The sequence below is a fragment of the Schistocerca cancellata genome, chromosome 2 (genome assembly GCF_023864275.1).
Source record: "Schistocerca cancellata isolate TAMUIC-IGC-003103 chromosome 2, iqSchCanc2.1, whole genome shotgun sequence".
Taxonomy (NCBI): Eukaryota; Metazoa; Arthropoda; class Insecta; order Orthoptera; family Acrididae; genus Schistocerca; species Schistocerca cancellata.
This window is the reverse complement of record NC_064627.1, coordinates 955,264,518-955,281,491: the sequence shown is the minus strand read 5'-3', so window position 1 is coordinate 955,281,491 and position 16,974 is coordinate 955,264,518. Positions and strand designations below refer to the sequence as shown.

General features: G+C 43.5%; 44 non-coding genes across 44 annotated transcripts; 22 read left to right on the top strand and 22 right to left on the bottom strand.

The window, feature by feature from the left end:
* Positions 1 to 144: 144 nt before the first annotated feature.
* Trnay-gua (transfer RNA tyrosine (anticodon GUA)) lies at positions 145 to 233 on the bottom strand. The gene is given in 2 exon segments: positions 145 to 180; positions 197 to 233. It is a non-coding gene; the product is annotated as a tRNA-Tyr (tRNA).
* Positions 234 to 480: 247 nt separating this feature from the next.
* Trnaq-cug (transfer RNA glutamine (anticodon CUG)) lies at positions 481 to 552 on the top strand. The gene has a single exon. It is a non-coding gene; the product is annotated as a tRNA-Gln (tRNA).
* A 358-nt stretch (positions 553 to 910) lies between these two features.
* Trnay-gua (transfer RNA tyrosine (anticodon GUA)) lies at positions 911 to 999 on the bottom strand. The gene is given in 2 exon segments: positions 911 to 946; positions 963 to 999. It is a non-coding gene; the product is annotated as a tRNA-Tyr (tRNA).
* A 247-nt stretch (positions 1,000 to 1,246) lies between these two features.
* Positions 1,247 to 1,318, top strand: Trnaq-cug (transfer RNA glutamine (anticodon CUG)). Its single transcript has one exon. It is a non-coding gene; the product is annotated as a tRNA-Gln (tRNA).
* A 358-nt stretch (positions 1,319 to 1,676) lies between these two features.
* Trnay-gua (transfer RNA tyrosine (anticodon GUA)) lies at positions 1,677 to 1,765 on the bottom strand. Its single transcript is given in 2 exon segments — positions 1,677 to 1,712; positions 1,729 to 1,765. It is a non-coding gene; the product is annotated as a tRNA-Tyr (tRNA).
* A 247-nt stretch (positions 1,766 to 2,012) lies between these two features.
* On the top strand, positions 2,013 to 2,084 carry Trnaq-cug (transfer RNA glutamine (anticodon CUG)). The gene has a single exon. It is a non-coding gene; the product is annotated as a tRNA-Gln (tRNA).
* A 358-nt stretch (positions 2,085 to 2,442) lies between these two features.
* Positions 2,443 to 2,531, bottom strand: Trnay-gua (transfer RNA tyrosine (anticodon GUA)). The gene is given in 2 exon segments: positions 2,443 to 2,478; positions 2,495 to 2,531. It is a non-coding gene; the product is annotated as a tRNA-Tyr (tRNA).
* Positions 2,532 to 2,778: 247 nt separating this feature from the next.
* Trnaq-cug (transfer RNA glutamine (anticodon CUG)) lies at positions 2,779 to 2,850 on the top strand. Its single transcript has one exon. It is a non-coding gene; the product is annotated as a tRNA-Gln (tRNA).
* Positions 2,851 to 3,208: 358 nt separating this feature from the next.
* On the bottom strand, positions 3,209 to 3,297 carry Trnay-gua (transfer RNA tyrosine (anticodon GUA)). The gene is given in 2 exon segments: positions 3,209 to 3,244; positions 3,261 to 3,297. It is a non-coding gene; the product is annotated as a tRNA-Tyr (tRNA).
* A 247-nt stretch (positions 3,298 to 3,544) lies between these two features.
* Positions 3,545 to 3,616, top strand: Trnaq-cug (transfer RNA glutamine (anticodon CUG)). The gene has a single exon. It is a non-coding gene; the product is annotated as a tRNA-Gln (tRNA).
* Positions 3,617 to 3,974: 358 nt separating this feature from the next.
* Trnay-gua (transfer RNA tyrosine (anticodon GUA)) lies at positions 3,975 to 4,063 on the bottom strand. Its single transcript is given in 2 exon segments — positions 3,975 to 4,010; positions 4,027 to 4,063. It is a non-coding gene; the product is annotated as a tRNA-Tyr (tRNA).
* A 247-nt stretch (positions 4,064 to 4,310) lies between these two features.
* Trnaq-cug (transfer RNA glutamine (anticodon CUG)) lies at positions 4,311 to 4,382 on the top strand. The gene has a single exon. It is a non-coding gene; the product is annotated as a tRNA-Gln (tRNA).
* A 358-nt stretch (positions 4,383 to 4,740) lies between these two features.
* On the bottom strand, positions 4,741 to 4,829 carry Trnay-gua (transfer RNA tyrosine (anticodon GUA)). Its single transcript is given in 2 exon segments — positions 4,741 to 4,776; positions 4,793 to 4,829. It is a non-coding gene; the product is annotated as a tRNA-Tyr (tRNA).
* A 247-nt stretch (positions 4,830 to 5,076) lies between these two features.
* Positions 5,077 to 5,148, top strand: Trnaq-cug (transfer RNA glutamine (anticodon CUG)). The gene has a single exon. It is a non-coding gene; the product is annotated as a tRNA-Gln (tRNA).
* A 358-nt stretch (positions 5,149 to 5,506) lies between these two features.
* On the bottom strand, positions 5,507 to 5,595 carry Trnay-gua (transfer RNA tyrosine (anticodon GUA)). Its single transcript is given in 2 exon segments — positions 5,507 to 5,542; positions 5,559 to 5,595. It is a non-coding gene; the product is annotated as a tRNA-Tyr (tRNA).
* A 247-nt stretch (positions 5,596 to 5,842) lies between these two features.
* Positions 5,843 to 5,914, top strand: Trnaq-cug (transfer RNA glutamine (anticodon CUG)). Its single transcript has one exon. It is a non-coding gene; the product is annotated as a tRNA-Gln (tRNA).
* A 358-nt stretch (positions 5,915 to 6,272) lies between these two features.
* Positions 6,273 to 6,361, bottom strand: Trnay-gua (transfer RNA tyrosine (anticodon GUA)). The gene is given in 2 exon segments: positions 6,273 to 6,308; positions 6,325 to 6,361. It is a non-coding gene; the product is annotated as a tRNA-Tyr (tRNA).
* A 247-nt stretch (positions 6,362 to 6,608) lies between these two features.
* Trnaq-cug (transfer RNA glutamine (anticodon CUG)) lies at positions 6,609 to 6,680 on the top strand. The gene has a single exon. It is a non-coding gene; the product is annotated as a tRNA-Gln (tRNA).
* Positions 6,681 to 7,038: 358 nt separating this feature from the next.
* Trnay-gua (transfer RNA tyrosine (anticodon GUA)) lies at positions 7,039 to 7,127 on the bottom strand. Its single transcript is given in 2 exon segments — positions 7,039 to 7,074; positions 7,091 to 7,127. It is a non-coding gene; the product is annotated as a tRNA-Tyr (tRNA).
* Positions 7,128 to 7,374: 247 nt separating this feature from the next.
* On the top strand, positions 7,375 to 7,446 carry Trnaq-cug (transfer RNA glutamine (anticodon CUG)). The gene has a single exon. It is a non-coding gene; the product is annotated as a tRNA-Gln (tRNA).
* Positions 7,447 to 7,804: 358 nt separating this feature from the next.
* Positions 7,805 to 7,893, bottom strand: Trnay-gua (transfer RNA tyrosine (anticodon GUA)). Its single transcript is given in 2 exon segments — positions 7,805 to 7,840; positions 7,857 to 7,893. It is a non-coding gene; the product is annotated as a tRNA-Tyr (tRNA).
* Positions 7,894 to 8,140: 247 nt separating this feature from the next.
* On the top strand, positions 8,141 to 8,212 carry Trnaq-cug (transfer RNA glutamine (anticodon CUG)). Its single transcript has one exon. It is a non-coding gene; the product is annotated as a tRNA-Gln (tRNA).
* Positions 8,213 to 8,570: 358 nt separating this feature from the next.
* Trnay-gua (transfer RNA tyrosine (anticodon GUA)) lies at positions 8,571 to 8,659 on the bottom strand. The gene is given in 2 exon segments: positions 8,571 to 8,606; positions 8,623 to 8,659. It is a non-coding gene; the product is annotated as a tRNA-Tyr (tRNA).
* Positions 8,660 to 8,906: 247 nt separating this feature from the next.
* On the top strand, positions 8,907 to 8,978 carry Trnaq-cug (transfer RNA glutamine (anticodon CUG)). The gene has a single exon. It is a non-coding gene; the product is annotated as a tRNA-Gln (tRNA).
* Positions 8,979 to 9,336: 358 nt separating this feature from the next.
* Positions 9,337 to 9,425, bottom strand: Trnay-gua (transfer RNA tyrosine (anticodon GUA)). The gene is given in 2 exon segments: positions 9,337 to 9,372; positions 9,389 to 9,425. It is a non-coding gene; the product is annotated as a tRNA-Tyr (tRNA).
* Positions 9,426 to 9,672: 247 nt separating this feature from the next.
* Trnaq-cug (transfer RNA glutamine (anticodon CUG)) lies at positions 9,673 to 9,744 on the top strand. The gene has a single exon. It is a non-coding gene; the product is annotated as a tRNA-Gln (tRNA).
* Positions 9,745 to 10,102: 358 nt separating this feature from the next.
* On the bottom strand, positions 10,103 to 10,191 carry Trnay-gua (transfer RNA tyrosine (anticodon GUA)). Its single transcript is given in 2 exon segments — positions 10,103 to 10,138; positions 10,155 to 10,191. It is a non-coding gene; the product is annotated as a tRNA-Tyr (tRNA).
* Positions 10,192 to 10,438: 247 nt separating this feature from the next.
* Trnaq-cug (transfer RNA glutamine (anticodon CUG)) lies at positions 10,439 to 10,510 on the top strand. The gene has a single exon. It is a non-coding gene; the product is annotated as a tRNA-Gln (tRNA).
* Positions 10,511 to 10,868: 358 nt separating this feature from the next.
* On the bottom strand, positions 10,869 to 10,957 carry Trnay-gua (transfer RNA tyrosine (anticodon GUA)). Its single transcript is given in 2 exon segments — positions 10,869 to 10,904; positions 10,921 to 10,957. It is a non-coding gene; the product is annotated as a tRNA-Tyr (tRNA).
* A 247-nt stretch (positions 10,958 to 11,204) lies between these two features.
* Trnaq-cug (transfer RNA glutamine (anticodon CUG)) lies at positions 11,205 to 11,276 on the top strand. Its single transcript has one exon. It is a non-coding gene; the product is annotated as a tRNA-Gln (tRNA).
* Positions 11,277 to 11,634: 358 nt separating this feature from the next.
* Positions 11,635 to 11,723, bottom strand: Trnay-gua (transfer RNA tyrosine (anticodon GUA)). The gene is given in 2 exon segments: positions 11,635 to 11,670; positions 11,687 to 11,723. It is a non-coding gene; the product is annotated as a tRNA-Tyr (tRNA).
* Positions 11,724 to 11,970: 247 nt separating this feature from the next.
* Trnaq-cug (transfer RNA glutamine (anticodon CUG)) lies at positions 11,971 to 12,042 on the top strand. The gene has a single exon. It is a non-coding gene; the product is annotated as a tRNA-Gln (tRNA).
* A 358-nt stretch (positions 12,043 to 12,400) lies between these two features.
* Trnay-gua (transfer RNA tyrosine (anticodon GUA)) lies at positions 12,401 to 12,489 on the bottom strand. The gene is given in 2 exon segments: positions 12,401 to 12,436; positions 12,453 to 12,489. It is a non-coding gene; the product is annotated as a tRNA-Tyr (tRNA).
* Positions 12,490 to 12,736: 247 nt separating this feature from the next.
* On the top strand, positions 12,737 to 12,808 carry Trnaq-cug (transfer RNA glutamine (anticodon CUG)). The gene has a single exon. It is a non-coding gene; the product is annotated as a tRNA-Gln (tRNA).
* Positions 12,809 to 13,166: 358 nt separating this feature from the next.
* Trnay-gua (transfer RNA tyrosine (anticodon GUA)) lies at positions 13,167 to 13,255 on the bottom strand. Its single transcript is given in 2 exon segments — positions 13,167 to 13,202; positions 13,219 to 13,255. It is a non-coding gene; the product is annotated as a tRNA-Tyr (tRNA).
* A 247-nt stretch (positions 13,256 to 13,502) lies between these two features.
* Positions 13,503 to 13,574, top strand: Trnaq-cug (transfer RNA glutamine (anticodon CUG)). The gene has a single exon. It is a non-coding gene; the product is annotated as a tRNA-Gln (tRNA).
* A 358-nt stretch (positions 13,575 to 13,932) lies between these two features.
* Trnay-gua (transfer RNA tyrosine (anticodon GUA)) lies at positions 13,933 to 14,021 on the bottom strand. Its single transcript is given in 2 exon segments — positions 13,933 to 13,968; positions 13,985 to 14,021. It is a non-coding gene; the product is annotated as a tRNA-Tyr (tRNA).
* Positions 14,022 to 14,268: 247 nt separating this feature from the next.
* Positions 14,269 to 14,340, top strand: Trnaq-cug (transfer RNA glutamine (anticodon CUG)). Its single transcript has one exon. It is a non-coding gene; the product is annotated as a tRNA-Gln (tRNA).
* A 358-nt stretch (positions 14,341 to 14,698) lies between these two features.
* Trnay-gua (transfer RNA tyrosine (anticodon GUA)) lies at positions 14,699 to 14,787 on the bottom strand. The gene is given in 2 exon segments: positions 14,699 to 14,734; positions 14,751 to 14,787. It is a non-coding gene; the product is annotated as a tRNA-Tyr (tRNA).
* A 247-nt stretch (positions 14,788 to 15,034) lies between these two features.
* On the top strand, positions 15,035 to 15,106 carry Trnaq-cug (transfer RNA glutamine (anticodon CUG)). The gene has a single exon. It is a non-coding gene; the product is annotated as a tRNA-Gln (tRNA).
* Positions 15,107 to 15,464: 358 nt separating this feature from the next.
* Trnay-gua (transfer RNA tyrosine (anticodon GUA)) lies at positions 15,465 to 15,553 on the bottom strand. The gene is given in 2 exon segments: positions 15,465 to 15,500; positions 15,517 to 15,553. It is a non-coding gene; the product is annotated as a tRNA-Tyr (tRNA).
* A 247-nt stretch (positions 15,554 to 15,800) lies between these two features.
* On the top strand, positions 15,801 to 15,872 carry Trnaq-cug (transfer RNA glutamine (anticodon CUG)). Its single transcript has one exon. It is a non-coding gene; the product is annotated as a tRNA-Gln (tRNA).
* A 358-nt stretch (positions 15,873 to 16,230) lies between these two features.
* On the bottom strand, positions 16,231 to 16,319 carry Trnay-gua (transfer RNA tyrosine (anticodon GUA)). Its single transcript is given in 2 exon segments — positions 16,231 to 16,266; positions 16,283 to 16,319. It is a non-coding gene; the product is annotated as a tRNA-Tyr (tRNA).
* A 247-nt stretch (positions 16,320 to 16,566) lies between these two features.
* Positions 16,567 to 16,638, top strand: Trnaq-cug (transfer RNA glutamine (anticodon CUG)). Its single transcript has one exon. It is a non-coding gene; the product is annotated as a tRNA-Gln (tRNA).
* Positions 16,639 to 16,974: the final 336 nt, after the last annotated feature.

The window sequence follows — 16,974 nt, the reverse complement described above, 5'->3', positions numbered from 1 at the left end:
CGGAGGCTAAGAATCCCATGATTATCAACTAGCTATTACAAGCTGAGCAAATGAATTTCCTTTAAAATAGGTTTAAAACATAGGGAGGTTCTGACCGAGTGGGCATGCTCTGGAGCCTCTTTGCTCGTGAGATTAGAAAAACAGTCCTCTGGGCCGGATTTGAACCAGCGACCTATGGATAACTGTGAATCCTCCACTACAGTCCACCGCTCTACCAACTGAGCTACCAGAGGCTCTGCTTACTTTGTTATTCGTACTGATTGCTTTAGCTCCGTCCCTGTCTTTCGTTTCCACACACAGCTACTCAGCGCGGCCATATAGACGCACAGAAATGCAGCCATCGGCTGCAACTGCAAACATTGCCCAGATTAAGTTTTATAATGCTCGATCGTATCAATTAGGTTAAAAAATGCAAGTAGGAAGTGTCTGAATTATGTCAGAGTACTGCTAAGTGTATTTACGAGTCCCATGCTCCTGTCTGGTTCCATGGTGTAACGGTTAGCACTCTGGACTCTGAATCCAGCGATCCGAGTTCGAATCTCGGTGGAACCTTCGTTTAGTCTAAATTTTCTGTAATAAGCGTTTCTCGCCGAGGAAGTAGCAGTGATAGGCTCAGGGATTTAGTTCCTACGTTTGTGTAAATAACGAGACGTCTATGAAACGGCTGAATATTGGTGCGACTATGTGACCTATATAGCACATTAAACGAGTAATGCCTGTAAGAGCAAGCAATTTTAAGATAATTCGAAGAATTATCATTAACCTACGGAGGCTAAGAATCCCATGATTATCAACTAGCTATTACAAGCTGAGCAAATGAATTTCCTTTAAAATAGGTTTAAAACATAGGGAGGTTCTGACCGAGTGGGCATGCTCTGGAGCCTCTTTGCTCGTGAGATTAGAAAAACAGTCCTCTGGGCCGGATTTGAACCAGCGACCTATGGATAACTGTGAATCCTCCACTACAGTCCACCGCTCTACCAACTGAGCTACCAGAGGCTCTGCTTACTTCGTTATTCGTACTGATTGCTTTAGCTCCGTCCCTGTCTTTCGTTTCCACACACAGCTACTCAGCGCGGCCATATAGACGCACAGAAACGCAGCCATCGGCTGCAACTGCAAACATTGCCCAGATTAAGTTTTATAATGCTCGATCGTATCAATTAGGTTAAAAAATGCAAGTAGGAAGTGTCTGAATTATGTCAGAGTACTGCTAAGTGTATTTACGAGTCCCATGCTCCTGTCTGGTTCCATGGTGTAACGGTTAGCACTCTGGACTCTGAATCCAGCGATCCGAGTTCGAATCTCGGTGGAACCTTCGTTTAGTCTAAATTTTCTGTAATAAGCGTTTCTCGCCGAGGAAGTAGCAGTGATAGGCTCAGGGATTTAGTTCCTACGTTTGTGTAAATAACGAGACGTCTATGAAACGGCTGAATATTGGTGCGACTATGTGACCTATATAGCACATTAAACGAGTAATGCCTGTAAGAGCAAGCAATTTTAAGGTAATTCGAAGAATTATCATTAACCTACGGAGGCTAAGAATCCCATGATTATCAACTAGCTATTACAAGCTGAGCAAATGAATTTCCTTTAAAATAGGTTTAAAACATAGGGAGGTTCTGACCGAGTGGGCATGCTCTGGAGCCTCTTTGCTCGTGAGATTAGAAAAACAGTCCTCTGGGCCGGATTTGAACCAGCGACCTATGGATAACTGTGAATCCTCCACTACAGTCCACCGCTCTACCAACTGAGCTACCAGAGGCTCTGCTTACTTTGTTATTCGTACTGATTGCTTTAGCTCCGTCCCTGTCTTTCGTTTCCACACACAGCTACTCAGCGCGGCCATATAGACGCACAGAAATGCAGCCATCGGCTGCAACTGCAAACATTGCCCAGATTAAGTTTTATAATGCTCGATCGTATCAATTAGGTTAAAAAATGCAAGTAGGAAGTGTCTGAATTATGTCAGAGTACTGCTAAGTGTATTTACGAGTCCCATGCTCCTGTCTGGTTCCATGGTGTAACGGTTAGCACTCTGGACTCTGAATCCAGCGATCCGAGTTCGAATCTCGGTGGAACCTTCGTTTAGTCTAAATTTTCTGTAATAAGCGTTTCTCGCCGAGGAAGTAGCAGTGATAGGCTCAGGGATTTAGTTCCTACGTTTGTGTAAATAACGAGACGTCTATGAAACGGCTGAATATTGGTGCGACTATGTGACCTATATAGCACATTAAACGAGTAATGCCTGTAAGAGCAAGCAATTTTAAGATAATTCGAAGAATTATCATTAACCTACGGAGGCTAAGAATCCCATGATTATCAACTAGCTATTACAAGCTGAGCAAATGAATTTCCTTTAAAATAGGTTTAAAACATAGGGAGGTTCTGACCGAGTGGGCATGCTCTGGAGCCTCTTTGCTCGTGAGATTAGAAAAACAGTCCTCTGGGCCGGATTTGAACCAGCGACCTATGGATAACTGTGAATCCTCCACTACAGTCCACCGCTCTACCAACTGAGCTACCAGAGGCTCTGCTTACTTTGTTATTCGTACTGATTGCTTTAGCTCCGTCCCTGTCTTTCGTTTCCACACACAGCTACTCAGCGCGGCCATATAGACGCACAGAAATGCAGCCATCGGCTGCAACTGCAAACATTGCCCAGATTAAGTTTTATAATGCTCGATCGTATCAATTAGGTTAAAAAATGCAAGTAGGAAGTGTCTGAATTATGTCAGAGTACTGCTAAGTGTATTTACGAGTCCCATGCTCCTGTCTGGTTCCATGGTGTAACGGTTAGCACTCTGGACTCTGAATCCAGCGATCCGAGTTCGAATCTCGGTGGAACCTTCGTTTAGTCTAAATTTTCTGTAATAAGCGTTTCTCGCCGAGGAAGTAGCAGTGATAGGCTCAGGGATTTAGTTCCTACGTTTGTGTAAATAACGAGACGTCTATGAAACGGCTGAATATTGGTGCGACTATGTGACCTATATAGCACATTAAACGAGTAATGCCTGTAAGAGCAAGCAATTTTAAGATAATTCGAAGATTTATCATTAACCTACGGAGGCTAAGAATCCCATGATTATCAACTAGCTATTACAAGCTGAGCAAATGAATTTCCTTTAAAATAGGTTTAAAACATAGGGAGGTTCTGACCGAGTGGGCATGCTCTGGAGCCTCTTTGCTCGTGAGATTAGAAAAACAGTCCTCTGGGCCGGATTTGAACCAGCGACCTATGGATAACTGTGAATCCTCCACTACAGTCCACCGCTCTACCAACTGAGCTACCAGAGGCTCTGCTTACTTTGTTATTCGTACTGATTGCTTTAGCTCCGTCCCTGTCTTTCGTTTCCACACACAGCTACTCAGCGCGGCCATATAGACGCACAGAAATGCAGCCATCGGCTGCAACTGCAAACATTGCCCAGATTAAGTTTTATAATGCTCGATCGTATCAATTAGGTTAAAAAATGCAAGTAGGAAGTGTCTGAATTATGTCAGAGTACTGCTAAGTGTATTTACGAGTCCCATGCTCCTGTCTGGTTCCATGGTGTAACGGTTAGCACTCTGGACTCTGAATCCAGCGATCCGAGTTCGAATCTCGGTGGAACCTTCGTTTAGTCTAAATTTTCTGTAATAAGCGTTTCTCGCCGAGGAAGTAGCAGTGATAGGCTCAGGGATTTAGTTCCTACGTTTGTGTAAATAACGAGACGTCTATGAAACGGCTGAATATTGGTGCGACTATGTGACCTATATAGCACATTAAACGAGTAATGCCTGTAAGAGCAAGCAATTTTAAGATAATTCGAAGATTTATCATTAACCTACGGAGGCTAAGAATCCCATGATTATCAACTAGCTATTACAAGCTGAGCAAATGAATTTCCTTTAAAATAGGTTTAAAACATATGGAGGTTCTGACCGAGTGGGCATGCTCTGGAGCCTCTTTGCTCGTGAGATTAGAAAAACAGTCCTCTGGGCCGGATTTGAACCAGCGACCTATGGATAAGTGTGAATCCTCCACTACAGTCCACCGCTCTACCAACTGAGCTACCAGAGGCTCTGCTTACTTTGTTATTCGTACTGATTGCTTTAGCTCCGTCCCTGTCTTTCGTTTCCACACACAGCTACTCAGCGCGGCCATATAGACGCACAGAAATGCAGCCATCGGCTGCAACTGCAAACATTGCCCAGATTAAGTTTTATAATGCTCGATCGTATCAATTAGGTTAAAAAATGCAAGTAGGAAGTGTCTGAATTATGTCAGAGTACTGCTAAGTGTATTTACGAGTCCCATGCTCCTGTCTGGTTCCATGGTGTAACGGTTAGCACTCTGGACTCTGAATCCAGCGATCCGAGTTCGAATCTCGGTGGAACCTTCGTTTAGTCTAAATTTTCTGTAATAAGCGTTTCTCGCCGAGGAAGTAGCAGTGATAGGCTCAGGGATTTAGTTCCTACGTTTGTGTAAATAACGAGACGTCTATGAAACGGCTGAATATTGGTGCGACTATGTGACCTATATAGCACATTAAACGAGTAATGCCTGTAAGAGCAAGCAATTTTAAGATAATTCGAAGATTTATCATTAACCTACGGAGGCTAAGAATCCCATGATTATCAACTAGCTATTACAAGCTGAGCAAATGAATTTCCTTTAAAATAGGTTTAAAACATAGGGAGGTTCTGACCGAGTGGGCATGCTCTGGAGCCTCTTTGCTCGTGAGATTAGAAAAACAGTCCTCTGGGCCGGATTTGAACCAGCGACCTATGGATAACTGTGAATCCTCCACTACAGTCCACCGCTCTACCAACTGAGCTACCAGAGGCTCTGCTTACTTTGTTATTCGTACTGATTGCTTTAGCTCCGTCCCTGTCTTTCGTTTCCACACACAGCTACTCAGCGCGGCCATATAGACGCACAGAAATGCAGCCATCGGCTGCAACTGCAAACATTGCCCAGATTAAGTTTTATAATGCTCGATCGTATCAATTAGGTTAAAAAATGCAAGTAGGAAGTGTCTGAATTATGTCAGAGTACTGCTAAGTGTATTTACGAGTCCCATGCTCCTGTCTGGTTCCATGGTGTAACGGTTAGCACTCTGGACTCTGAATCCAGCGATCCGAGTTCGAATCTCGGTGGAACCTTCGTTTAGTCTAAATTTTCTGTAATAAGCGTTTCTCGCCGAGGAAGTAGCAGTGATAGGCTCAGGGATTTAGTTCCTACGTTTGTGTAAATAACGAGACGTCTATGAAACGGCTGAATATTGGTGCGACTATGTGACCTATATAGCACATTAAACGAGTAATGCCTGTAAGAGCAAGCAATTTTAAGATAATTCGAAGATTTATCATTAACCTACGGAGGCTAAGAATCCCATGATTATCAACTAGCTATTACAAGCTGAGCAAATGAATTTCCTTTAAAATAGGTTTAAAACATATGGAGGTTCTGACCGAGTGGGCATGCTCTGGAGCCTCTTTGCTCGTGAGATTAGAAAAACAGTCCTCTGGGCCGGATTTGAACCAGCGACCTATGGATAACTGTGAATCCTCCACTACAGTCCACCGCTCTACCAACTGAGCTACCAGAGGCTCTGCTTACTTTGTTATTCGTACTGATTGCTTTAGCTCCGTCCCTGTCTTTCGTTTCCACACACAGCTACTCAGCGCGGCCATATAGACGCACAGAAATGCAGCCATCGGCTGCAACTGCAAACATTGCCCAGATTAAGTTTTATAATGCTCGATCGTATCAATTAGGTTAAAAAATGCAAGTAGGAAGTGTCTGAATTATGTCAGAGTACTGCTAAGTGTATTTACGAGTCCCATGCTCCTGTCTGGTTCCATGGTGTAACGGTTAGCACTCTGGACTCTGAATCCAGCGATCCGAGTTCGAATCTCGGTGGAACCTTCGTTTAGTCTAAATTTTCTGTAATAAGCGTTTCTCGCCGAGGAAGTAGCAGTGATAGGCTCAGGGATTTAGTTCCTACGTTTGTGTAAATAACGAGACGTCTATGAAACGGCTGAATATTGGTGCGACTATGTGACCTATATAGCACATTAAACGAGTAATGCCTGTAAGAGCAAGCAATTTTAAGATAATTCGAAGAATTATCATTAACCTACGGAGGCTAAGAATCCCATGATTATCAACTAGCTATTACAAGCTGAGCAAATGAATTTCCTTTAAAATAGGTTTAAAACATAGGGAGGTTCTGACCGAGTGGGCATGCTCTGGAGCCTCTTTGCTCGTGAGATTAGAAAAACAGTCCTCTGGGCCGGATTTGAACCAGCGACCTATGGATAACTGTGAATCCTCCACTACAGTCCACCGCTCTACCAACTGAGCTACCAGAGGCTCTGCTTACTTTGTTATTCGTACTGATTGCTTTAGCTCCGTCCCTGTCTTTCGTTTCCACACACAGCTACTCAGCGCGGCCATATAGACGCACAGAAATGCAGCCATCGGCTGCAACTGCAAACATTGCCCAGATTAAGTTTTATAATGCTCGATCGTATCAATTAGGTTAAAAAATGCAAGTAGGAAGTGTCTGAATTATGTCAGAGTACTGCTAAGTGTATTTACGAGTCCCATGCTCCTGTCTGGTTCCATGGTGTAACGGTTAGCACTCTGGACTCTGAATCCAGCGATCCGAGTTCGAATCTCGGTGGAACCTTCGTTTAGTCTAAATTTTCTGTAATAAGCGTTTCTCGCCGAGGAAGTAGCAGTGATAGGCTCAGGGATTTAGTTCCTACGTTTGTGTAAATAACGAGACGTCTATGAAACGGCTGAATATTGGTGCGACTATGTGACCTATATAGCACATTAAACGAGTAATGCCTGTAAGAGCAAGCAATTTTAAGATAATTCGAAGATTTATCATTAACCTACGGAGGCTAAGAATCCCATGATTATCAACTAGCTATTACAAGCTGAGCAAATGAATTTCCTTTAAAATAGGTTTAAAACATAGGGAGGTTCTGACCGAGTGGGCATGCTCTGGAGCCTCTTTGCTCGTGAGATTAGAAAAACAGTCCTCTGGGCCGGATTTGAACCAGCGACCTATGGATAACTGTGAATCCTCCACTACAGTCCACCGCTCTACCAACTGAGCTACCAGAGGCTCTGCTTACTTTGTTATTCGTACTGATTGCTTTAGCTCCGTCCCTGTCTTTCGTTTCCACACACAGCTACTCAGCGCGGCCATATAGACGCACAGAAATGCAGCCATCGGCTGCAACTGCAAACATTGCCCAGATTAAGTTTTATAATGCTCGATCGTATCAATTAGGTTAAAAAATGCAAGTAGGAAGTGTCTGAATTATGTCAGAGTACTGCTAAGTGTATTTACGAGTCCCATGCTCCTGTCTGGTTCCATGGTGTAACGGTTAGCACTCTGGACTCTGAATCCAGCGATCCGAGTTCGAATCTCGGTGGAACCTTCGTTTAGTCTAAATTTTCTGTAATAAGCGTTTCTCGCCGAGGAAGTAGCAGTGATAGGCTCAGGGATTTAGTTCCTACGTTTGTGTAAATAACGAGACGTCTATGAAACGGCTGAATATTGGTGCGACTATGTGACCTATATAGCACATTAAACGAGTAATGCCTGTAAGAGCAAGCAATTTTAAGATAATTCGAAGAATTATCATTAACCTACGGAGGCTAAGAATCCCATGATTATCAACTAGCTATTACAAGCTGAGCAAATGAATTTCCTTTAAAATAGGTTTAAAACATAGGGAGGTTCTGACCGAGTGGGCATGCTCTGGAGCCTCTTTGCTCGTGAGATTAGAAAAACAGTCCTCTGGGCCGGATTTGAACCAGCGACCTATGGATAACTGTGAATCCTCCACTACAGTCCACCGCTCTACCAACTGAGCTACCAGAGGCTCTGCTTACTTTGTTATTCGTACTGATTGCTTTAGCTCCGTCCCTGTCTTTCGTTTCCACACACAGCTACTCAGCGCGGCCATATAGACGCACAGAAATGCAGCCATCGGCTGCAACTGCAAACATTGCCCAGATTAAGTTTTATAATGCTCGATCGTATCAATTAGGTTAAAAAATGCAAGTAGGAAGTGTCTGAATTATGTCAGAGTACTGCTAAGTGTATTTACGAGTCCCATGCTCCTGTCTGGTTCCATGGTGTAACGGTTAGCACTCTGGACTCTGAATCCAGCGATCCGAGTTCGAATCTCGGTGGAACCTTCGTTTAGTCTAAATTTTCTGTAATAAGCGTTTCTCGCCGAGGAAGTAGCAGTGATAGGCTCAGGGATTTAGTTCCTACGTTTGTGTAAATAACGAGACGTCTATGAAACGGCTGAATATTGGTGCGACTATGTGACCTATATAGCACATTAAACGAGTAATGCCTGTAAGAGCAAGCAATTTTAAGATAATTCGAAGAATTATCATTAACCTACGGAGGCTAAGAATCCCATGATTATCAACTAGCTATTACAAGCTGAGCAAATGAATTTCCTTTAAAATAGGTTTAAAACATAGGGAGGTTCTGACCGAGTGGGCATGCTCTGGAGCCTCTTTGCTCGTGAGATTAGAAAAACAGTCCTCTGGGCCGGATTTGAACCAGCGACCTATGGATAACTGTGAATCCTCCACTACAGTCCACCGCTCTACCAACTGAGCTACCAGAGGCTCTGCTTACTTTGTTATTCGTACTGATTGCTTTAGCTCCGTCCCTGTCTTTCGTTTCCACACACAGCTACTCAGCGCGGCCATATAGACGCACAGAAATGCAGCCATCGGCTGCAACTGCAAACATTGCCCAGATTAAGTTTTATAATGCTCGATCGTATCAATTAGGTTAAAAAATGCAAGTAGGAAGTGTCTGAATTATGTCAGAGTACTGCTAAGTGTATTTACGAGTCCCATGCTCCTGTCTGGTTCCATGGTGTAACGGTTAGCACTCTGGACTCTGAATCCAGCGATCCGAGTTCGAATCTCGGTGGAACCTTCGTTTAGTCTAAATTTTCTGTAATAAGCGTTTCTCGCCGAGGAAGTAGCAGTGATAGGCTCAGGGATTTAGTTCCTACGTTTGTGTAAATAACGAGACGTCTATGAAACGGCTGAATATTGGTGCGACTATGTGACCTATATAGCACATTAAACGAGTAATGCCTGTAAGAGAAAGCAATTTTAAGATAATTCGAAGAATTATCATTAACCTACGGAGGCTAAGAATCCCATGATTATCAACTAGCTATTACAAGCTGAGCAAATGAATTTCCTTTAAAATAGGTTTAAAACATAGGGAGGTTCTGACCGAGTGGGCATGCTCTGGAGCCTCTTTGCTCGTGAGATTAGAAAAACAGTCCTCTGGGCCGGATTTGAACCAGCGACCTATGGATAACTGTGAATCCTCCACTACAGTCCACCGCTCTACCAACTGAGCTACCAGAGGCTCTGCTTACTTTGTTATTCGTACTGATTGCTTTAGCTCCGTCCCTGTCTTTCGTTTCCACACACAGCTACTCAGCGCGGCCATATAGACGCACAGAAATGCAGCCATCGGCTGCAACTGCAAACATTGCCCAGATTAAGTTTTATAATGCTCGATCGTATCAATTAGGTTAAAAAATGCAAGTAGGAAGTGTCTGAATTATGTCAGAGTACTGCTAAGTGTATTTACGAGTCCCATGCTCCTGTCTGGTTCCATGGTGTAACGGTTAGCACTCTGGACTCTGAATCCAGCGATCCGAGTTCGAATCTCGGTGGAACCTTCGTTTAGTCTAAATTTTCTGTAATAAGCGTTTCTCGCCGAGGAAGTAGCAGTGATAGGCTCAGGGATTTAGTTCCTACGTTTGTGTAAATAACGAGACGTCTATGAAACGGCTGAATATTGGTGCGACTATGTGACCTATATAGCACATTAAACGAGTAATGCCTGTAAGAGCAAGCAATTTTAAGATAATTCGAAGAATTATCATTAACCTACGGAGGCTAAGAATCCCATGATTATCAACTAGCTATTACAAGCTGAGCAAATGAATTTCCTTTAAAATAGGTTTAAAACATAGGGAGGTTCTGACCGAGTGGGCATGCTCTGGAGCCTCTTTGCTCGTGAGATTAGAAAAACAGTCCTCTGGGCCGGATTTGAACCAGCGACCTATGGATAACTGTGAATCCTCCACTACAGTCCACCGCTCTACCAACTGAGCTACCAGAGGCTCTGCTTACTTTGTTATTCGTACTGATTGCTTTAGCTCCGTCCCTGTCTTTCGTTTCCACACACAGCTACTCAGCGCGGCCATATAGACGCACAGAAATGCAGCCATCGGCTGCAACTGCAAACATTGCCCAGATTAAGTTTTATAATGCTCGATCGTATCAATTAGGTTAAAAAATGCAAGTAGGAAGTGTCTGAATTATGTCAGAGTACTGCTAAGTGTATTTACGAGTCCCATGCTCCTGTCTGGTTCCATGGTGTAACGGTTAGCACTCTGGACTCTGAATCCAGCGATCCGAGTTCGAATCTCGGTGGAACCTTCGTTTAGTCTAAATTTTCTGTAATAAGCGTTTCTCGCCGAGGAAGTAGCAGTGATAGGCTCAGGGATTTAGTTCCTACGTTTGTGTAAATAACGAGACGTCTATGAAACGGCTGAATATTGGTGCGACTATGTGACCTATATAGCACATTAAACGAGTAATGCCTGTAAGAGCAAGCAATTTTAAGATAATTCGAAGAATTATCATTAACCTACGGAGGCTAAGAATCCCATGATTATCAACTAGCTATTACAAGCTGAGCAAATGAATTTCCTTTAAAATAGGTTTAAAACATAGGGAGGTTCTGACCGAGTGGGCATGCTCTGGAGCCTCTTTGCTCGTGAGATTAGAAAAACAGTCCTCTGGGCCGGATTTGAACCAGCGACCTATGGATAACTGTGAATCCTCCACTACAGTCCACCGCTCTACCAACTGAGCTACCAGAGGCTCTGCTTACTTTGTTATTCGTACTGATTGCTTTAGCTCCGTCCCTGTCTTTCGTTTCCACACACAGCTACTCAGCGCGGCCATATAGACGCACAGAAATGCAGCCATCGGCTGCAACTGCAAACATTGCCCAGATTAAGTTTTATAATGCTCGATCGTATCAATTAGGTTAAAAAATGCAAGTAGGAAGTGTCTGAATTATGTCAGAGTACTGCTAAGTGTATTTACGAGTCCCATGCTCCTGTCTGGTTCCATGGTGTAACGGTTAGCACTCTGGACTCTGAATCCAGCGATCCGAGTTCGAATCTCGGTGGAACCTTCGTTTAGTCTAAATTTTCTGTAATAAGCGTTTCTCGCCGAGGAAGTAGCAGTGATAGGCTCAGGGATTTAGTTCCTACGTTTGTGTAAATAACGAGACGTCTATGAAACGGCTGAATATTGGTGCGACTATGTGACCTATATAGCACATTAAACGAGTAATGCCTGTAAGAGCAAGCAATTTTAAGATAATTCGAAGAATTATCATTAACCTACGGAGGCTAAGAATCCCATGATTATCAACTAGCTATTACAAGCTGAGCAAATGAATTTCCTTTAAAATAGGTTTAAAACATAGGGAGGTTCTGACCGAGTGGGCATGCTCTGGAGCCTCTTTGCTCGTGAGATTAGAAAAACAGTCCTCTGGGCCGGATTTGAACCAGCGACCTATGGATAACTGTGAATCCTCCACTACAGTCCACCGCTCTACCAACTGAGCTACCAGAGGCTCTGCTTACTTTGTTATTCGTACTGATTGCTTTAGCTCCGTCCCTGTCTTTCGTTTCCACACACAGCTACTCAGCGCGGCCATATAGACGCACAGAAATGCAGCCATCGGCTGCAACTGCAAACATTGCCCAGATTAAGTTTTATAATGCTCGATCGTATCAATTAGGTTAAAAAATGCAAGTAGGAAGTGTCTGAATTATGTCAGAGTACTGCTAAGTGTATTTACGAGTCCCATGCTCCTGTCTGGTTCCATGGTGTAACGGTTAGCACTCTGGACTCTGAATCCAGCGATCCGAGTTCGAATCTCGGTGGAACCTTCGTTTAGTCTAAATTTTCTGTAATAAGCGTTTCTCGCCGAGGAAGTAGCAGTGATAGGCTCAGGGATTTAGTTCCTACGTTTGTGTAAATAACGAGACGTCTATGAAACGGCTGAATATTGGTGCGACTATGTGACCTATATAGCACATTAAACGAGTAATGCCTGTAAGAGCAAGCAATTTTAAGATAATTCGAAGATTTATCATTAACCTACGGAGGCTAAGAATCCCATGATTATCAACTAGCTATTACAAGCTGAGCAAATGAATTTCCTTTAAAATAGGTTTAAAACATAGGGAGGTTCTGACCGAGTGGGCATGCTCTGGAGCCTCTTTGCTCGTGAGATTAGAAAAACAGTCCTCTGGGCCGGATTTGAACCAGCGACCTATGGATAACTGTGAATCCTCCACTACAGTCCACCGCTCTACCAACTGAGCTACCAGAGGCTCTGCTTACTTTGTTATTCGTACTGATTGCTTTAGCTCCGTCCCTGTCTTTCGTTTCCACACACAGCTACTCAGCGCGGCCATATAGACGCACAGAAATGCAGCCATCGGCTGCAACTGCAAACATTGCCCAGATTAAGTTTTATAATGCTCGATCGTATCAATTAGGTTAAAAAATGCAAGTAGGAAGTGTCTGAATTATGTCAGAGTACTGCTAAGTGTATTTACGAGTCCCATGCTCCTGTCTGGTTCCATGGTGTAACGGTTAGCACTCTGGGCTCTGAATCCAGCGATCCGAGTTCGAATCTCGGTGGAACCTTCGTTTAGTCTAAATTTTCTGTAATAAGCGTTTCTCGCCGAGGAAGTAGCAGTGATAGGCTCAGGGATTTAGTTCCTACGTTTGTGTAAATAACGAGACGTCTATGAAACGGCTGAATATTGGTGCGACTATGTGACCTATATAGCACATTAAACGAGTAATGCCTGTAAGAGCAAGCAATTTTAAGATAATTCGAAGAATTATCATTAACCTACGGAGGCTAAGAATCCCATGATTATCAACTAGCTATTACAAGCTGAGCAAATGAATTTCCTTTAAAATAGGTTTAAAACATAGGGAGGTTCTGACCGAGTGGGCATGCTCTGGAGCCTCTTTGCTCGTGAGATTAGAAAAACAGTCCTCTGGGCCGGATTTGAACCAGCGACCTATGGATAACTGTGAATCCTCCACTACAGTCCACCGCTCTACCAACTGAGCTACCAGAGGCTCTGCTTACTTTGTTATTCGTACTGATTGCTTTAGCTCCGTCCCTGTCTTTCGTTTCCACACACAGCTACTCAGCGCGGCCATATAGACGCACAGAAATGCAGCCATCGGCTGCAACTGCAAACATTGCCCAGATTAAGTTTTATAATGCTCGATCGTATCAATTAGGTTAAAAAATGCAAGTAGGAAGTGTCTGAATTATGTCAGAGTACTGCTAAGTGTATTTACGAGTCCCATGCTCCTGTCTGGTTCCATGGTGTAACGGTTAGCACTCTGGACTCTGAATCCAGCGATCCGAGTTCGAATCTCGGTGGAACCTTCGTTTAGTCTAAATTTTCTGTAATAAGCGTTTCTCGCCGAGGAAGTAGCAGTGATAGGCTCAGGGATTTAGTTCCTACGTTTGTGTAAATAACGAGACGTCTATGAAACGGCTGAATATTGGTGCGACTATGTGACCTATATAGCACATTAAACGAGTAATGCCTGTAAGAGCAAGCAATTTTAAGATAATTCGAAGAATTATCATTAACCTACGGAGGCTAAGAATCCCATGATTATCAACTAGCTATTACAAGCTGAGCAAATGAATTTCCTTTAAAATAGGTTTAAAACATAGGGAGGTTCTGACCGAGTGGGCATGCTCTGGAGCCTCTTTGCTCGTGAGATTAGAAAAACAGTCCTCTGGGCCGGATTTGAACCAGCGACCTATGGATAACTGTGAATCCTCCACTACAGTCCACCGCTCTACCAACTGAGCTACCAGAGGCTCTGCTTACTTTGTTATTCGTACTGATTGCTTTAGCTCCGTCCCTGTCTTTCGTTTCCACACACAGCTACTCAGCGCGGCCATATAGACGCACAGAAATGCAGCCATCGGCTGCAACTGCAAACATTGCCCAGATTAAGTTTTATAATGCTCGATCGTATCAATTAGGTTAAAAAATGCAAGTAGGAAGTGTCTGAATTATGTCAGAGTACTGCTAAGTGTATTTACGAGTCCCATGCTCCTGTCTGGTTCCATGGTGTAACGGTTAGCACTCTGGACTCTGAATCCAGCGATCCGAGTTCGAATCTCGGTGGAACCTTCGTTTAGTCTAAATTTTCTGTAATAAGCGTTTCTCGCCGAGGAAGTAGCAGTGATAGGCTCAGGGATTTAGTTCCTACGTTTGTGTAAATAACGAGACGTCTATGAAACGGCTGAATATTGGTGCGACTATGTGACCTATATAGCACATTAAACGAGTAATGCCTGTAAGAGCAAGCAATTTTAAGATAATTCGAAGAATTATCATTAACCTACGGAGGCTAAGAATCCCATGATTATCAACTAGCTATTACAAGCTGAGCAAATGAATTTCCTTTAAAATAGGTTTAAAACATAGGGAGGTTCTGACCGAGTGGGCATGCTCTGGAGCCTCTTTGCTCGTGAGATTAGAAAAACAGTCCTCTGGGCCGGATTTGAACCAGCGACCTATGGATAACTGTGAATCCTCCACTACAGTCCACCGCTCTACCAACTGAGCTACCAGAGGCTCTGCTTACTTTGTTATTCGTACTGATTGCTTTAGCTCCGTCCCTGTCTTTCGTTTCCACACACAGCTACTCAGCGCGGCCATATAGACGCACAGAAATGCAGCCATCGGCTGCAACTGCAAACATTGCCCAGATTAAGTTTTATAATGCTCGATCGTATCAATTAGGTTAAAAAATGCAAGTAGGAAGTGTCTGAATTATGTCAGAGTACTGCTAAGTGTATTTACGAGTCCCATGCTCCTGTCTGGTTCCATGGTGTAACGGTTAGCACTCTGGACTCTGAATCCAGCGATCCGAGTTCGAATCTCGGTGGAACCTTCGTTTAGTCTAAATTTTCTGTAATAAGCGTTTCTCGCCGAGGAAGTAGCAGTGATAGGCTCAGGGATTTAGTTCCTACGTTTGTGTAAATAACGAGACGTCTATGAAACGGCTGAATATTGGTGCGACTATGTGACCTATATAGCACATTAAACGAGTAATGCCTGTAAGAGCAAGCAATTTTAAGATAATTCGAAGAATTATCATTAACCTACGGAGGCTAAGAATCCCATGATTATCAACTAGCTATTACAAGCTGAGCAAATGAATTTCCTTTAAAATAGGTTTAAAACATAGGGAGGTTCTGACCGAGTGGGCATGCTCTGGAGCCTCTTTGCTCGTGAGATTAGAAAAACAGTCCTCTGGGCCGGATTTGAACCAGCGACCTATGGATAACTGTGAATCCTCCACTACAGTCCACCGCTCTACCAACTGAGCTACCAGAGGCTCTGCTTACTTTGTTATTCGTACTGATTGCTTTAGCTCCGTCCCTGTCTTTCGTTTCCACACACAGCTACTCAGCGCGGCCATATAGACGCACAGAAATGCAGCCATCGGCTGCAACTGCAAACATTGCCCAGATTAAGTTTTATAATGCTCGATCGTATCAATTAGGTTAAAAAATGCAAGTAGGAAGTGTCTGAATTATGTCAGAGTACTGCTAAGTGTATTTACGAGTCCCATGCTCCTGTCTGGTTCCATGGTGTAACGGTTAGCACTCTGGACTCTGAATCCAGCGATCCGAGTTCGAATCTCGGTGGAACCTTCGTTTAGTCTAAATTTTCTGTAATAAGCGTTTCTCGCCGAGGAAGTAGCAGTGATAGGCTCAGGGATTTAGTTCCTACGTTTGTGTAAATAACGAGACGTCTATGAAACGGCTGAATATTGGTGCGACTATGTGACCTATATAGCACATTAAACGAGTAATGCCTGTAAGAGCAAGCAATTTTAAGATAATTCGAAGAATTATCATTAACCTACGGAGGCTAAGAATCCCATGATTATCAACTAGCTATTACAAGCTGAGCAAATGAATTTCCTTTAAAATAGGTTTAAAACATAGGGAGGTTCTGACCGAGTGGGCATGCTCTCGAGCCTCTTTGCTCGTGAGATTAGAAAAACAGTCCTCTGGGCCGGATTTGAACCAGCGACCTATGGATAACTGTGAATCCTCCACTACAGTCCACCGCTCTACCAACTGAGCTACCAGAGGCTCTGCTTACTTTGTTATTCGTACTGATTGCTTTAGCTCCGTCCCTGTCTTTCGTTTCCACACACAGCTACTCAGCGCGGCCATATAGACGCACAGAAATGCAGCCATCGGCTGCAACTGCAAACATTGCCCAGATTAAGTTTTATAATGCTCGATCGTATCAATTAGGTTAAAAAATGCAAGTAGGAAGTGTCTGAATTATGTCAGAGTACTGCTAAGTGTATTTACGAGTCCCATGCTCCTGTCTGGTTCCATGGTGTAACGGTTAGCACTCTGGACTCTGAATCCAGCGATCCGAGTTCGAATCTCGGTGGAACCTTCGTTTAGTCTAAATTTTCTGTAATAAGCGTTTCTCGCCGAGGAAGTAGCAGTGATAGGCTCAGGGATTTAGTTCCTACGTTTGTGTAAATAACGAGACGTCTATGAAACGGCTGAATATTGGTGCGACTATGTGACCTATATAGCACATTAAACGAGTAATGCCTGTAAGAGCAAGCAATTTTAAGATAATTCGAAGAATTATCATTAACCTACGGAGGCTAAGAATCCCATGATTATCAACTAGCTATTACAAGCTGAGCAAATGAATTTCCTTTAAAATAGGTTTAAAACATAGGGAGGTTCTGACCGAGTGGGCATGCTCTGGAGCCTCTTT